General features: G+C 38.8%; 1 long non-coding RNA gene across 2 annotated transcripts in view; it reads left to right on the plus strand.

Annotated features, from left to right (window-relative positions):
• LOC121043616 (uncharacterized) overlaps window positions 1-18,096 on the plus strand; it is a 195,649-nt gene that overhangs the window by 169,198 nt on the left and 8,355 nt on the right. For both annotated transcript variants that reach the window (XR_005796938.1, XR_005796939.1), the window contains exon 3: window positions 16,053-16,196. This is a non-coding gene — a long non-coding RNA (uncharacterized LOC121043616). The remainder of the gene's footprint in view (window positions 1-16,052; window positions 16,197-18,096) is intronic.

Below are 18,096 nucleotides of genomic sequence, written 5' to 3' on the forward strand. Positions count from 1 at the left end.
AAGGTAGGGGAAGACTTACTTTCATCTTAAATTTTTCTATACTTTTATGTTTCTTTTTTAACTGTATATACATTGATTTTACAATGAAAAGGTAAAATTCACGCCTCTTTCTCAGTATTCTAATGGGAAGAAACATAAATGTGAAAAAATGGAGTCTTCAATATAGCTTTTTTTTATAGTGTACCCCTCTCATTTTTACTAAATTTTACCTATAAAATTGTTATTGTAGAGCTACTGGAGAAAACTAGACAGTTAAAAAAATGATAAAGTACTTAATTCCTACTTTTACATGGATGCCATCGTATATTCCGTATCTAGAGTTTTGTGTTTCAACGGCATGGGTGAGGGATGCTTTCAGCAAAGACAGCAGATAGAATTTATTTTTCATTTATTTTTAAGTATGAAGGCCTACAATATTCTATTTTAAAGAAGTCCATAGCAAAGAGATGACAAAATGATTTGGTGAAGGTGATCATCCTGAGAAGATAAATAGACTCTAAAATTGTTTTGTTTTGTCCTGAAAAATCAATTCCATTTCCTACAGGCTTCATGGGAGGAAAATCACCTTTACTGAGGAAAATGTTGTTTTTGCTTCTGAGAGGAACAAACCAGCATCAGAGGAGGGAAGACTTTTTAAAGTGGTGATACATCCCTCCAAGTAAGAATGAGCCTTTATAGAGAAATAGGGGACACATACTTACCTTTTTCAGCATTGGATTAAAACCATGTCATGCTTAGGGCACCTGGGTGGCTCAGTCAGTTAAGCGTCCAACTTTGGCTCAGGTCATGATCTCTTGGTTTGTGAGTTTGAGCCCCATGTCAGGCTCTGTGCTGACATCTTGGAGCCTGGAGCCTGCTTTGGATTCTGTGTCTCTCTTTCTCTTTACCCTTCCCCTGCTCATGCTCTGTCTCTTTTTGTCTCTCAAAAATAAATAAATATTTAAAAACAAACAAACAAACGAACAAACCGTATCATCTTTTATTGTTCTCCCAGCTCCAGGGCAGTACTTCACTTAGATATACAGGATAGAGCAGCAGAAAACTATTTCAAACTGTGAGGATAACAGACTAATATCCTGATGAATAAAAACAAAAAACCTTGAAGGTGAGACCATAGGAGAGAAATGTGCAGAAAAAGTATGAGTTGAGCAGATTATCTTGAGTAGAGAGTCACTATAGCATGCTGTAGCTTTCTTCTCCATGTTGGGTGACCCGTGGGAGGAACAATAACTATAGATTTTCTGTAAGGACCAGATAGAAGCATGAAGAATCTTCCGGCAACTTGTGGGAAAAGACTAGCCAGAGACATCTGACTTGTGATGAATAAAGGAACCAGTTCTTGCTTCCTTGGGGAGAAATATCAGAAAAGGAAGTTAGGGGGAAGGGATTAAGAGGACTTTGAAGATCTAAAACCCTCCTTCAAGTGATCCAGGAAAAAAGAATGAACTGTTTGAGCCCTAAAACCACCCGAGGGTTTGATGGAAAAGATGGGGAGAGAACTGACATGCAAACACATTTTCTATTTGCAAGTATTGCCTTTGTTTTCCCATTTAATCTTAATAATATCAATGTGAGGGTGGCATGGCTATCACCTTTTTATAGATGAGGGAACAGATTCAGAGAGGGTAAGCCTCTTTCCTGTTGCCACACCACTATGAACTAGTGGAGCCGGCTTCTGACCCACCTTTATTCTGGAGCCTGGGGTTTCTCTTCTATACCAGTCCATCTCTCAGTTACACTGGGGCAAACTTAGGAAGCTCATTGCCAGCACATCTTTCCCATTTACCATCTTTATTTTTTACCATCTCAAGAATCTCTCTCCTTTTCTGCCTTTATTCTCCATTAACCATCTACTCCAACTCCAGCATTTAAAAATACTGTTTTCTACATAACATCCCTGAGAGGTAGCTGTTGTTTCTCTTCATGTTATAGGTAGAGGAAACTTACTGGTCACTGTAATGGCAAAAAAAAAATAATGTTTGGTGTCACTGAACACAAGTGTTCTGGAACTTTAGAGATAGAATCAGCTTGTTGGCTTGAGCTAGTGTTAGAGCGAGGACTAGAACCCAGTAGTTGGAACTGTTGTGCAGTAATTCTAATCTCCACTAGATGGCACTGTAAAAAAATGCTTTGAGAAGTGCCTTGGCTTCCTCTGGGAGAGCTGTATTTCCTATTGAGAAAATGTGTTACCCACCAGGGAATCCTGGGGCCCAATTCTCCTGAGTGGCTGGCATCCCACCTTTTACTCAGAGCTCTCTGTTCTGATGCATCCCTTTAACCATCATTACTGGGAAGGGGATCATGAATGAGTTATTACTAATGACTCATCATTAATGAAAATTGCCAATGATTAATCTTTTTTTTTTTTCAACGTTTATTTATTTTTGGGACAGAGAGAGACAGAGCATGAACGGGGGAGGGGCAGAGAGAGAGGGAGACACAGAATCGGAAACAGGCTCCAGGCTCCGAGCCATCAGCCCAGAGCCCGACGCGGGGCTCGAACTCACGGACCGCGAGATCGTGACCTGGCTGAAGTCGGACGCTTAACCGACTGCGCCACCCAGGCGCCCCTAACAATGATTAATCTTTAAAATCTCTCCTTCTTGGGAGGTTTGCTTCCTTCGTGGAGTTTATCCCCCATGAAAAGTAGCCATCTGTCCTGCATAACCCTTCTTAATCAATGGGGAATCCCCCTGACCTAGGTTCATTTTGGAAATTTGGGAAATTGTCCCCAAGACAGTAACTGGATATCCACTCTGCTTTTAGTAAGAAAGGGTGATTCATGGGCTTGACTCTCCAAAGATATGCCCTTTGTCAAGGAGTCAGGTTAACTCTGGAACCAAATTGCCAAGTCTGACAGACCCAGGCATCAGTTAAAACTGTTGCCACAAATGCATATAATCAATGATAACTGTTTTGCTAGTTCCCAATCATGTATAAAGATGGTTTATATTGTTTGTTTATTTTCTATATTCTGTGATTTGATCTTATCAATAAAATCAGCTGTCTCACCTGGGAGACCTGGAATGCTCTTGTTTTTCTATTGCCTAAATGAGGGAACAGAATATACAAATTTCTGTGCCCTGTTCAGATCTCAGCCTAATTATCACTTGTTTCTATACTGTTGTGTTAGGTTAGAAACCAATGTTATATTCTTCGATAACACTGTATTCTACCTTCAAAGCATTTTGCACACTAATTAGCTCTCTGAAACGGGAACCCTCTTACACTGTTGGTGGGAATGCAAATTGGTGCAGCCACTCTGGAAAACAGTGTGGAGGTTCCTCAAAAAATTAAAAATAGACCTACCCTATGACCCAGCAATAGCACTGCTAGGAACTAATTAGCTCTCTGTATGTTTAAAACATGTCTGTTTTACTTAGTAGATTTGAAGGACTATTAGTGCAATAATCTTTTTGTCTTACATATAGTTGGTGATAAATAAATGTTTACTGAAACTGAAATGAATGTGTATTTTAGCTCTTCCTAGTCAGCTGCCTGGAGAATAAGTATCCCTTGATGAAGTCTATAATATAGATTTATAAGGTACATTTAGTTTTGAAGGATATGAGAGCGTCACAGGGTTAAGAGGAGACATACATTCTCTTGCTGATAGCATAGGGGAATTGCCTCCTGGACTGTATGGATGAGATCCAAAAGGAAATGCTAATCTTTGTGTTATTTGAAGAAAGCATCAAATAAATGCTTGTTGGAACTATTATATTTTATCTCTTGGGTTCTTGATTATAGACATGACTTCCAAATTCTATTTGAATTATAGTTGTGGTCTGATAAACTCATAAGTCCTTATTCTACCACTACTTTTTGTTCTTTTGCTTTTAATTGATGTATTGTTTGTGATGTCTGCAATAGGGGTAATGGAGAGACTTTCATAGTGTATAAAAGAAAAAGCACTAGGGTTCTACTTGGGGATGTAGACTGGCTACATGATCTTTTTTATTATTGTTATTATTATAATTTATTGTCTAATTGGTTTCCATACAACACCCTATGCTCATTCCAACAGGTGCCTCCTCAATGCCCGTCATCTACTTTCCCCTCTCCCCCACCCCCCATCAACCCTCATTTGTTCTCAGTATTTAAGAGTCTCTTATGGTTTACCTCCTTCCCTCTCTGTAACTTTTTTCCTCCTTCCCCTCCCCCATGGTCTTCTGTTAAGTTTCTCAAGATCCACCTATGAGTGAAAACATATGGTATCTGTCTTTCTCTGCCTAACTTATTTCACTTAGCATAATACTCTCCAGTTCATCCACGTTGCTACAAATGGCCATATTTCATTCTTTCTCATTGCCAACTAGTATTCCATTGTATATATAAACCACATCTTCTTTATCCATTCGTCAGTTGATGGACATGTAGGCTCTTTCCATAATTTGGCTATTGTTGAGAGTGCTGCTATAAACATTGGGGTACAAGTGCCCCTATGCATCAGCACTCCTGTATCCCTTGGGTAAATTCCTAGCAGAGCTATTGCTGGGTCATAGGGTAGATCTATTTTTAATTTTTTGAGGAACCTCCACACTGTTTTCCAGAGAGTCTGCACCAGTTTGCATTCCCATGAACAGTGCAAGAGGGTTCCCATTTCTCCACAGCCTCTCCAGCATCTATAGTCTCCTGATTTGTTCATTTTAGCTGCTCTCACTGGCGTGAGGTGGTATCTGAGTGTGATTTTGATTTGTATTTCCCTGATGAGGAGTGACATTGAGCATCTTTTCATGTGTCTGTTGGCCATCTGGATGTCTTCTTTAGAGAAGTGTCTATTCATGTTTTCTGCCCATTTCTTAACTGGATATTTTGTTTTTTGGATGTGGAGTTTGGTGAGTTCTTTATAGATTTTGGATACTAGCCCTTTATCCGATATGTCATTTGCAAATATCTTTTCCTATTCTGTCACTTGCCTTTTAGTTTTGTTGATTGTTTCCTTTGCAGTGCAGAAGATTTTTATCTTGATGAGGTCCCAAAAGTTCACTTTTGATTTTAATTCCCTTGCCTTTGGAGATGTGTCAAGTAATAAATTGCTGCGGCTGAGGTCAAAGAGTTTTTTTCCTGCTTTCTCCTCTAGGGTTTTGATGGTTTCCTGTCTCACATTCAGGTGCTTTATCCATTTTGAGTTTGTTTTTGTGAATGGTGTAAGAAAGTGGTCTAGTTTCATCCTTCTGCATGTTGCTGTCCAGTTCTCCCAGTACCATTTGTTAAAGAGACTGTCTTTTTTCCATTGGATATTCTTTCCTGCTTTGTCAAAGATTAGTTGGCCATACTTTTGTGGGTCTAGTTCTGGGCTTTCTATTCTATTCCATTGGTCTATGTGTCTGTTTTTGTGCCAATACTGTACTGTCTTGATGATTACAGATTTGTAGTAGAGGCTAAAGTCTGGGATTGTGATACCTCTTGCTTTGGTCTTCGTGTTCAATATTACTTTGGCTATTCGGGGTCTTTTGTGGGTCCGTACTAATTTTAGGATTGCTTGTTCTAGCTTCAAGACGAATGCTGTTGCAATTTTAATTGGGATTGCATGGAATGTGTAAATTGCTTTGGGTAGTATTGACATTTTAGCAATATTCTTCCAATCCATGAGCACGGAATGTTTTTCCATTTCTTTGTATCTTCTTCAGTTTCCTTCATAAGCTTTCTATAGTTTTCAGCACACAGATCTTTTACATCTTTGGTTAGGTTTATTCCTAGGTATTTTATAATTCTTGTTGCCGTTGTGAATGGGATCAGTTTCTTTATTTGTCTTTCTGTCGCTTCATTTTTTGGTATATAAAAATGCAACTGATTTTTGTTCATTAATTTTGTATCCTGCGATTTTGCTGAATTCATGTATCAGTTCTAGCAGACTTTTGGTGGAGTCTATTGGGTGTTCCATGCACAGTGTCATGTCATCTAAAAAAGTGAAAGCTTGACTTCATGTTTGCCAATTTTGATGCCTTTGATTTCCTTTTGTTGTCTGATTGCTGATGGTAGCACTTCCAACACTATGCTAAACAACAGTGGTGAGAGTGGACATCCCTGTGGTGTTCCTGATCTCAGGGGGAAAGCTCTCAGTTTTTCCCCATTGAGGATGATATTAGCTGTGGGCTTTTCATAAATGGCTTTTATGATGTTTAAGTATGTTCCTTCTATCCCAACTTTCCCGAGCGTTTTTATTAAGAAAAGATGCTGAATTTTGTCAAATGCTTTTTCTGCATCAATTGACAGGATCGTATGGTTCTTATCTTTTCTTTTATTAATGTGATGTATCACATTGATTGATTTGTGAATATTGAACCAGCCCTGCAACCCAGGAATGAATCCTACTTGATCATGGTGAATAATTCTTTTTATATGCTGTTGAATTTGATTTGCTAGTATCTTGTTGAGAATTTTTGTATCCATATTCATCAGGGATATTGGCCTGTAGTTCTCTTTTTTTGCTGGGTATCTATCTGGTTTGGGAATCAAAGTAATTCTGGCTTCATAGAATGTGTCTGGAAGTTTTCCTTCCCTTTCTATTTTTTGGAACAGCTTAAGGATAGGTATTATCTCTGCTTTAAATGTAGAATTCCCCAGGGAAGCCATCTGGTCCTGGACTCTAATTTGTTGAGAGATTTTTGATAACTGATTCAATTTCTTTGCTGGTTATGGATCTGTTCAAATTTTCTATTTCTTCCTGTTTGAGTTTTGGAAGAGTGTGGGTGTTTAGGAATTTGTCCATTTCTTCCAGGTTGTCCAGTTTGTTGTCATATAATTTTTCATAGTATTCCTTGATAATTGCTTGTATTTCTGAGGGATTGGTTATAATAATTCCATTTTCATTCATGATTTTATCTATTTGGGTCAACTCCCTTTTCTTTTTGAGAAGCCTGGCTAGAGGTTTATCAATTTTGTTTATTTTTTCAAAAAACCAACTGTTGGTTTCATTGATCTGCTCTACTGTTTTGTTTTGTTCTGTTTAGATTCTATATTGTTTATTTCTGCTTTGATCTTTATTATTTCTTTTCTTCTGCTGGGTTTGGAGTGTCTTTGGTCTTCTGCTTCTATTCTTTAGGTGCGCTATTAGATTTTGTATTTGGGATTTTTCTTGTTTCTTGAGATAGGCCTGATTGCAATGTATTTTCCTCTCAGGACTGCCTTCGCTGCATCCCAAAGCTTTTGGATTGTTGTATTTTCATTTTAATTTGTTTCCATATATTTTTTAATTTCTTCTCTAATTGCCTGGTTGACCCATTCATTCTTTAAAAGGATGTTCTTTAACCTCCATGCTTTTGGAGGTTTTCTAGAATTTTTCCTGTGGTTGATTTCAAGTTTCATAGCATTGTGATCTGAAAGTGTACATGGTATGATTTCAATTCTTTTATACTTATTAAGGGCTGTTTTGTGACCCAGTATGTGATCTATCTTGGAGAATGTTCCATGTGCCCTCGAGAAGAAAGTATATTCCGTTGCTTTGGGATGCAGAGTTCTAAATATATCTGTCAAGTCCATCTGATCCAATGTATCATTCAGGGCCCTTGTTTCACATGATCTTTTTTAAGCCACCTGTAGTGTCTGAGCATCATCTGTGAAATGAGGAATTTGGTTTACCTGAGTGGTGTGGCAGGTAGCTTTGGACATGGCCCTTAATTATCCCCACTGCTGGTATTCATACCCTTGTGTAATTCTCTTGCCTTGAAAGTGGGCTGAATACACAGAGTTGCTTATAATCAATAGAATAGGGCAAAAGTGATGGGATGTCACCTTCATAATCACGTCTGCAACGATCATGACTTCTGTCTGATCAACACACTCTGTCTACCTCTATCTCCCTGGCTTTGATGAAGCAAGCTAAACTATTTGAGAGGCCCACATGGCAAAAAATTGAAGAAGGTCTCTGGCCAAGAGGTAGTGAGGAACTGAAGCCCTTACTCCCAAACCCTGGGTAAATAAATCTTACTGAAAACCATGTAATCAGATCCTTGAAATCAGATCCTTGCCTAGGCAAGTCTTCAGATGAGACCTCAGCCTTATGCACCACCTCAGATGGGACCACTGTAGCATTATGAGAGACGTTGAAGAAAACTATCTAGGTAAGCCATGCCTGAATTCCTGATGCACAGAAACTGAGATAATAAATGTTTAGTGTTTGAGCTCATAGGTTCAAGACTTCTACATCCCACAGCCCAGGCCTTCTTCCTTTTGGGGGAGTATGACTTAAAAATTAAAAAAAAAATGTGTGCAGGGAGTAGAACTTGTTACCCAGCAACAGGTAACTAATACAAGTGGTATTCAAACTTATCTGTATAGCTCCCTGTCCACAGTTATCTCCCCTCCTCTCACCCATTCATGCACAAACATATATGACACCTGTAGAACCTATAATACTGCTTTCTTTAAGGCTAATAAAATGAAAACCTCTGATAAGGTATGTATGCAGTTATCAGAGAGGGGCAACAGAGTAATGACAGGTGGGGTCAGAAGAGCTAATTATTGATGAGTGTTTGGTCTAATCAGTTAACTCTTTTAATGCTTCATTCCTCGTTTGTAAAATGAGGAGGCTGGAATACAGCTGGGTTCTCAAAGTGTGACCCCAGATCAGCAGTATTAACATCATCTGAGAATTTGTTAGAAATGCAAATTCTCAAGACTCACCACAGATCTACTGAATCAGAAACTCTGGAGGTGTGGCCCAGCATTTGAGGTTTTTTCCAGCCCTCCAGTAATTCTGATGCATGCAAAAGTTTGAGAACCACTTGGGCTCAAAGTTCTCTAAACCCTTACAGCTCTATTAATACTGATGACAGTAATTACAAGAAATATTTATTGATTATGTGCCAGGAATTGTGAAATGACTTTATATTCATTATCTCATTTAATCGTCACAATATCCTATAAGGCAGAAACACTTATTATCTTTCCAGTAATATTTCTAATATCTTTGCTTCTTAAGGGCAGGGGCATCGTTTTTTTCATCTCTAAACTTCTTTAAGCTTTGTACAGGAGTCACAGTTATTTTGTACATGTGTGTGTGTTTGTGTTTGTGTGTGTGCATGTACGTGTGTGTTTTAGTTGGTACTCAGTGTTTAAAATGAATAAGTGAATGAATGAAAAATTGAATTTATGAATAAAATTAGTAGGAAGGCACAACTGAGATTTTAAGTAGAAACTAGGAAGGTAGTGAGATGGAAGCCTGGGACAAGTTGGATATTCTCAGATAGTTTTAAATCAGTATTAGGGAGCACCAATCTGCTTACCTATGAGGCTGGTCTTGATCAGAAGGTAACCAACCTCTTGGGGCACCTGGGTGGCTCAGTTGGTTGGGTGACCGACTTCAGCTCAGGTCATGATCGCACAGTTTGTGAGTTCGAGCCCTGCGTCGGGCTCTGTGCTGACAGCTCAGAGCCTGGAGCCTGCTTCAGATTCTGTGTCTCCCCCTCTCTCTACCCCTCCCCTGATCACACTTTGTGTCTCTCTGTCTCTCTATAATAAATAAACATTAAAAAAAAAGAAGGTAACCAACCTCTTGATTCCTATTGACTTCAATTTGCAGGCTGTAGCTATTGAAGAATCTAATATGATATTTATTTATTTTTTCCCAGTGACTCTGGGAGAGAAATTATTTTACAGAAATAAGTTGATATCTCAAGGGGATAAACAAGGATTTAAAATGGTATTTCAGACATATTAATCAGAGTAAGTCCTGTGCCCTCCAGAAACTAGAGAGGGGACCCTGAAACAGTTAATAGGTACTGCTCCTCATTTCTTGAATCTTTTAGTTGAGTTATCAAGTTATTTGGGTTTTTCTCCACATCCTTTCCAGATCTGGTCTCCTTGTCAATTAAAGGACAGCAGGATATCTGGTACTGTCAAACATCTCAATAACCAAGCATACATTCAGAGCTGACTCTGAATTTGGCAACATGTTGCACATTGCTTAGAACTATTGCAATGTGACCCTTGGTGTGTGTGGGGGGGGCATGTGTACATTTCTTTCCTTCTTCTCCTCTTCTGTCCTCCATAACAGTGGTAAACACTGTTCAAATCTCACTGCAGATCTTTTCTCAAAATTATCCTGTAAGGAAGGTACAGTTGCTGTTGTGATTTTGCAGATGAGAAAACTGTAGCACAATGAAGTTAAAATATCTTGCTTTAGGTCAGAGTGGTTAGCTGGGGTCAAACCCATACAGTCTGACTCTAAATCCAAGGCTTTTAACTATTATTTTAAATACTAATCTGATTCTATCAGAATTTAAGATTCTGATTGGGCTTTATTTAATAATGGGTGCTGTCACTGCCTCAGTATAGGTTAAAAATCCATGAACTTGTAAGTGTGACTCTCTCATTCTCTTGATTTATATGTAGCAGAAGTTAAAGTTAAGTCTGTGTGATAGGATGCTTGGTATTCTCTCTCTCTCTTTCTCTCTCTCTCCCTTCTCTTATATGCATGTGAAACTCTCATTGACTCAGTCTTGGAAAGCTATTAGTAAATTTGGTTTTAGAAGAGCTTCCTCTTCAGAAGCCTTCCTCTTAGGTTTGAGTTTCAAGCCAAGGCCCAATTACTATATGGGTTTACATTTGGTATAAGGAACCAAGCCCAGCTATAAATAAGATGTGTATCTATTTGTTATCATCCTTGTTAGCAATATATCTTTTAGAGTCCTGAGGAAGAGGAACAAATGTCTGGACCAAGAGTAAAATGGGAACATCTCCTATGTCCCCTAATCATGATATCTTTTAAAACCCCAGCATTAACACTAAGCAATATATTTAATGCAAATATACTTAAAGCAGTTAGAAAATGACATGAGATAATGTGTGTTTAATGGTTATGTTGTATAGAAAAGGCTAAACTTCTCATGTGAGTTCATAGGAAGAATTAACTATTGATTAAATTTAGAAGGAAAGGATTAATTGGAAAAGTAGGATATGACCTAACAGGGCTTGGTTATAGGAAGAAGGAAGATGATATGGCATATCAGGCAAGGGAACAGCTTGGAGGTAGAAACAAGCATGGTAAGTAGAAGAATCACTGAGAAGATTGCTCTCTCTCACCCTTATCTTCAGGACAGTTGAAATTGGCTGTGAATATTATGGGCAACATTAAAGCCTGTGCCATGGAATTTATATTTTAAGTAATATGTAATAAAGAGTCATGGTGGAAATATTCTACAGGAAAGGTCAATCTGGCAGAGGTGGGCAAAATAGACATGAAAGGGCAGAGGTTCTTATAATTGGATTGACATGATGGGTTAGGGATGAAGACAAATGGGATGGAGGCAAGAATGCAGAATGGAATGCAGATACAAATGGCATTTTGAAACAAAGGGCATGTGATAGAGTGAACACTGGTGATGAAGAATCGGCATGAGTAAAAATCGATGTCAAGTATTTTGTATTGATTATAGGTTGGGTTGGAATTTTATGCTAGTATAATAAGAAGCCCATAAATTCTGCCTTAGTCCATCCAAGTCTCCTGCTGCTGAGGCCACTAAATAAGATACGAGAAAAGCAAGTAAGAACAAGCAGAGTAATACTGCTATTAGCAGAGACTTCAGCTTGGAATTCCAGTGCAAAATAAGCTAGGAGGAACCACATGAAAACTTTGTAAGGCACAGAAGCAGCCTATGTATAGCTTAGATCCAAAGCAGACCAAACAGCTTCTATGTGTATTAAGTTCAGCATGAATAGGACGTCTTATACCGATGGTATGGAAAGACCAATTCAGAGCATACCCAGTGCCAGGGAAAAAGTGCTGGTGGCTCTAGGCATGAATGAAAAAATATTCACAAAGGAGAGAAAAAAGGGTTACACAGAACAGCTCTGAGCCTTCACCCTTTTGGCCTGGTTAAATAAAGAAAAGAAACTGCAGCCTCAAAAGCAGTTAATGTTATTTCATTAGAAACTCCAGTCCTAGAAAATGTGGCCAACTCATCCTTGAATGTAACCAATTCCACTAGTTTTTGTTGAGTGTCATTTCTTGCCTTTTTTCCTGGCTCATCCATAGGGATAAATAAGGTATAGGGGTGCCATGAGAGGAGCATCATCTTAAGGCTGGTTAATTGGCAAGATAGTGGCAATGTTGATTGAGAAAGGGGACAAAGGAGGGAATTCTGTTTGGAGTGGGAGGTTGGCATATTAGACAACATCTATGAATAAGATGACATAGTACACTCAAGTTGAATGACTTTGAGTGGACAGAGTTTAAAGAACATGAGATCTATTAACCACTTCTTGTCTTGAAAGGTCAGCAGGAGAAAATAGTAGATTGCAAGAATAGTGGTGGGCAGTATGGAGAGAGCAGGCTGAAGAGAACTATGGCTTCAGGCCATAGTCATCCCTGATGATTCAACAGGTAGGGCGCTGGGGGATTATGCACTCCAACCTCACTCTCCTCCAACCCTTGAATCTTTTGTTGATGTCTCCATTGGCCACTGACCATAAAATGCCTGTTCATGAAGTTCACATAGGTCAGCCTATGTGGGCACAGTAAAACATGGAGGAAGGTTCCAGAGGGGGAACCAGAAGTTTCTAATGTAGGATAGATTGTGAACTAAATGATGAAGGCGCTAATAGTTGGAAATACCTCTCAGCTAATAAGAAGAGCAGGCTTAGTGGGGTGCCTGGATGGCTCAGTTGGTTAAGCATCCGACTCTTGGTTTCAACCTAGGTCATGATCTCATGGTTTCATGAGTTTGAGTCCCACATCAGGCTCCACACTGAGAGTGCAGAGCCTTCTTAGGATTCTCTGTCTTCCTCTCTCTGCCCTCCCCAACTTGCACTGTCTTTGTGTCTCTCAAAATAAATAAATAAACTTAAAAAAAAAAGAACAGGCTTAGTGATAGAAATTTGGGGTACAACTTATGGAATGTTTAATCAGGAAGAAAATACAGAATTTTTACTAAATACTTATTATGTACTGGGCATAGTACTAGGCATTTTCATATGTTACCTCATTTGTTCTTCACAATAACTCTATAAAAGAAGAATTAACATTCTGAGAGATTTGTTGGTTCATGGGTCTCAAACTGGCAGCTCACGGGCTGAGCATCTGTGTTTTATTTGGCCTGCATGGTGCTTTAAAAGTCAGAAGATTTCACATAAAAATACAGGTTTCTGACTTCTCTGGAAAAATCAGAAGATTTGGCAACAGCAAACTTACATTCCTGCAACCTAGAATTGTGTGGTAACTTTCCTCTTTAGATTGGACATGAACTTTGGCACATTGCCCACCACTCCTTATTTGTGTTGAAACTTCCAGATTAATTAATTGAAATTATCTGCCAAGTATTTTAATTTGCAGCTCTGATCTATGACCTCTTATTTTATAGATGAATAAATTAAGTCATGGAGAAATCAGATGACTTGTACAAAATTTCACAGCTAGATAATGCCAAAGTCAGCCTTAGGACTTAAGTCCTAGGCTTCTGCATCATGATATCTATGAAATGTGAAAGTTGATTACTATAAATTTTATGATAATCAAAGCAGGGTGGTGCTGGCTTAAAAACTGAAAAATACATCAGAACAAAGTAGAATCCAGAAATTAAACCGCACATATACGGTCAACTGATTTTCAACAAATGTGCCAAGGCAATACAATGGGGAGAGGAAAATCTTTTCAACAAGTGGTGCTTGAACAACTGGGCTAAACACATGGAAAAAAGTAACATCAACCCCTACCTCTCACTCTACACACAAATTAATTCAAGATGGATCATGAAATGTAAAAGCTAAAATTATAAAGCTTCTCGAAGCAAACATAGGAGCCTGCCTTTGTGACTTGGAAAAAGCAAAAATTTATTGGAGAGGAAACAATATGCAACAACCATAACATAAAATGAGTATTTAGAAGAATGGATGCACTTCTTGTCTGAGAGAAGAGGGTCAGGAGTGCTTAGTATGGGGATATGAGAAACCTGAGGCATTGAAGAAGCACCAAGAGGTAAATAAAAAGTGTTGGCAGAACTACGGTGAGAGGTTAGGATATTCTGAATCTTTCCCAAGGCTCCAATAACAGCCTATTTAATTTGGGTCTATAAAGTTTATTTGGAAACTTACTAAAAGCCTCTTCTCTTAGGCTTCAGGAAACTAATGATTCAGATTACTGAAGCTATTTCTTTTTAAAATTTTGAACCTCTCAGAGTCTGTCTTTAATTCTCTGTCTATGTTCTGAATCTTTTTTTCCTCCCCAGTCTTTGTCACACCAGGGTTTCTGGCCTTGGCCACCAAACTCTGTTAAGGCAATAGCTCCACACAGCGTTGGTTTAAAACAACCCTGTGTGTATAATGCAGTGGAAACTGCACTCAGAAACACCCATAGTCTTTTTTTCCTGATTGGATCAGTTTGTGACATACAAAAAAAGGTAAGTACAAAGTCGAATGAGGCTGTTTTTCATTTCCCCCTTGCCATTTGGATACCCCTTTTCAGCCGTGTAAGCAGACATTGGGTTTCCTAATGGTGCAAGTTTCCTCTTTTCCCTCCTGAAATGTTCACTTTAGTGAATTATTGTATTCTTGATTCCTTTGTGGTAACTGTTCGTTTTTCTGTGTCATATAAGAGATTAAAAGTAGAGTTCTTCCAAACTAATATGAAAAAAGCAGACAAATACAGAGAACAAACTGGTGGTTGCCTGAAGGGAGGTAGGTGAGGGGATGGGTGAAATAAAGGGAATAGGTACAAAATTCCCATAATAAAATGACTAAATCACATAGATGATAAGTATGGCATAGGGAGTATAGTCAAAAATATTGTAATAAGGCTGTGTGGTGACAGATGGTAACTACACTTATCATGGTAAGCATTGAGTAATATATAGAATTGTCAAATCAAATGTTGTACACCTGAAACTAACATCACATTGTATGTTAATTATACTTCAATTAAAAAAAATAAATTAAAAAAGGGTAGAGTTCTTTTTGGATTTGGTGCTCTGCTTCTGAAAAAGTATATTAACAAAAACTTATTTTTAAAATTTTTTTGTTCTCCTATTGCTTCGAAAATATACTAGTTTTTTTTTTTTAGTAGAACAAATCTACCATTTCCACTTATAAGCCACCTTCTGTTTTCTTAATATAATTTCTTGTTCTGATCCTAAATTTGCTCTCTTCATTGTCTGTTCCTTAGATGTTATCATTTCTGTGTTTATTATGCCTTGAAGATTTTTTCCCTGTCTTTTATGCCCTGAAGGTTAGTGAATATTTGAATTTGGGCAGCAAGATGATGACCACCATATAGTCTTCTTTTCAACTTCATTTCCTTTTTTAATTACTTTTTTGAAGATGGAAACTTACCTTAGTTCCTTGGAGGAACTAGAACAGCCGAATGGGAGTTCAGCTCCTAGGGGAAAAAGAATGTAAGAACACAGAGTAGCGCACTTGGCATGTGTATGTTCCCAAAACAGCCTTGTGCACAGCTCACCACATCTTCACAAAACGGCTCTTAGCTGTGGTCATGTAAAATATGTCTTCTGATGAACAACTTAGAAGGTACAAAACCAGCTGTGTACTGTCAGCCTTTTCTCATTGTAGAACAGGTTGAAGAAAACATGAACTGTATAAGCAAGGACTATGGATCTAACACAGTGACATTTAAATGCTGTAACTTTCTGTAGGGAGGGTTTCTGTGTCTGTTGATGCTTGTGTCTTCTATTTGAGCTCTTCTATAGAGCTACAATTACTGTTGTCATTTGAAGTCACAGAACAGCTTAGGATGTCAAGGAAAATGCAGATGACACTTAGGAGGAACTTGTGAATTTGCAAACAGAAGCAGACCAAGCAGCAAATATAGCTGCTACCCTCCCTCAAAATTTCTCCAGGTTCTGTTCTCCCTCAATATCTAAGACATTGTTCCCTAGTTTTGATAAGGTGATATACTATACTTCTTTCTTTATTATATATTTTAAATATTAAGATAATATCACAGAAAATTTGGAAAACAGGAAATGATTAATAAGCAAAAAGTATTACCTATGAATTTGCAGTGGGTTGCAGGCTCTGTAATACTGAGTACTTTAGACACAGTTTGCCATTTTGTCATGACAACTGCTATGAGGTTTGGTATTATCCTTGTGTTACAGATGGGGCTGAGAAAATCAAATAACATGAATGAGTTCTGCCACTGGTCAAGCACAGGAACTGACATCAAAAGCGAGTCTGTTGGGCACTGAAGCACATGTCCTTTCTTCTCTTGCTGGGCTTCCTCATGGCTTGTTGGTCCAAGAGTAAGTGAATATGCCGACTTCTATGGTTACGAGTGAGGACAGTTAGATACATGAAGCTGACTTTCTGGGAGTTGCAGCTAAGATGCTTGACCTTTTTCTGAGGAGGGGATGATAACATGATGGAAGGAAAGTTCTGGGAAGATGAATGTCTCATGCCATTATGCACGATGGACTGGGAAAGAGTGACTAGATGCAAGAACACTAGGTGGGGAGGCTGTGGCTGTGATCCAGGTATGACTCCATAAGGGTCTCAGCTAAGCGTTCTATTACTTTACACAGTTTTCACTTTCTCTTTAGAGGTCACTGCAGTTTTCACAAGGATAATATTTCTCTGAGACATACCATTTTGGATCTACTTTGGTTCCAATTTTTTTTTTTTTTTTCTAATATGTTCTCTGGCCTTAGGGTGACCGCAAGTGAAATACAGTCTCTTAGCCACTCTTTTTTTTTTTTTTTTTTTTAATTCCTTGATCCCACTCATCCTTTAAGCCTGTTCAGGTCACTAATTAGAACACAAGAGACTCCTTTTTAGCATAGGCTGAGCCCCTCATACTCAGCCTGATAAGCCCTTTGTAGTTGGAGGTGGAAGTGTTTGGGGACTACCAAAGGAAGTTATTTTCTATTATGACTGAGACCCAGTGTCTATGTTGCCTTGGAAATTGTATAACAGAGCTCGGTTCCTTTCACTGGGGGTCTGGGTCCTGGGCATCCTCTCTGCCATCCCCAACCACTCTTCCTGGCATTGCTGTATAGTATCAACTGGATGCCTCTGGGAGCTCAGGGCTGCAGCAGGCCTAGCAGAATCCCTTCCTATTTCTCTCTTTTCCAGACTCTAATTCAGAAGCCCCATTTACCTGCAGAGAATGGCAGGTTGTCTGTCCGCTGGCAGCCTGAAGCTATACTTTTTCTGTCTGGTTGTATCAGTGCTCATTATTTGCTGTTCGGTTTAGCTGAGTATTATGCGGAAACTTTGAGATGTTGTGGGGAATCAGCCAAGTCTTAACATATGTAGGAGTTGCCGATTCCACACAGCTGTTTCCCAGCTTCACATTGGTTAGAGCCCACAAGCCCAAGTGCCTGCATCTCATCGGAAACATGAACGTTAGGTTGAAAATATCTTATACATTTGGTAAAGTATGAAGTTCCAGTCAGACTACATCTCTTCGTTGCTCTTCATACAGTCTCCCTTTTCTGCCACCATTGACTGCTAATGTTTTATCGAGGTGGAATCAGATATATTAAAGTAAGAATCACAGAAATTTGGGGAGGAAAACAGTATCCCTTTGAAATGCCTTTTAGGAACTTATAAATCTCTCTTCTTTGCAAGTAGCCTTCTCTTCCTCCTCCTCCTTTTCCTCCTCCTTCTCTTTCTCCTTCTCCTTCATGGATTCTATGCCTTACCACATGACTGCCCTCTGGCATAATTATAGGGTCCCCTGAAAGTCTTCAAATTCTGGAGACACTGAAAAAATCCCATATTTTACAATTCCTTGCCCATTATATTATAAATGAAGCCAGTAAAGTTAGCTCCCTCTAGAGGTGTCCACTTGCAAATGTTGATCTACCAGGTGAGCTGGGGATTGGAAGCTACCAGAATTGATGCTACGGAAGGCAGAATCCTCATCTCCAACAACTTTGGGGAATCCCATAGTGGTATCTGATGGGCATGGATTCAAATGAGTTAGCAAGAGATATAGCAGATGTAGGGCTGAAAGTAAGCAAGACTGATATGCCCATTTCAACATGTAAGGAAAAAATACTGCTCATTCCCTGTCGAATTCTAAGGTCTGGTTCCCCCTCCAGTGTCAATGCCTCCATATACAAAATTTACCCCAGACATAGGAATTAAGTGAAGGTTTTGGAGAAGAGTTTCATTAAGTCTTCAGGCAGATGGACTTTT

The sequence above is a fragment of the Herpailurus yagouaroundi genome, unplaced genomic scaffold (genome assembly GCF_014898765.1).
Source record: "Herpailurus yagouaroundi ecotype Mexico unplaced genomic scaffold, PumYag 187, whole genome shotgun sequence".
NCBI classification, from domain to species: Eukaryota; Metazoa; Chordata; class Mammalia; order Carnivora; family Felidae; genus Herpailurus; species Herpailurus yagouaroundi.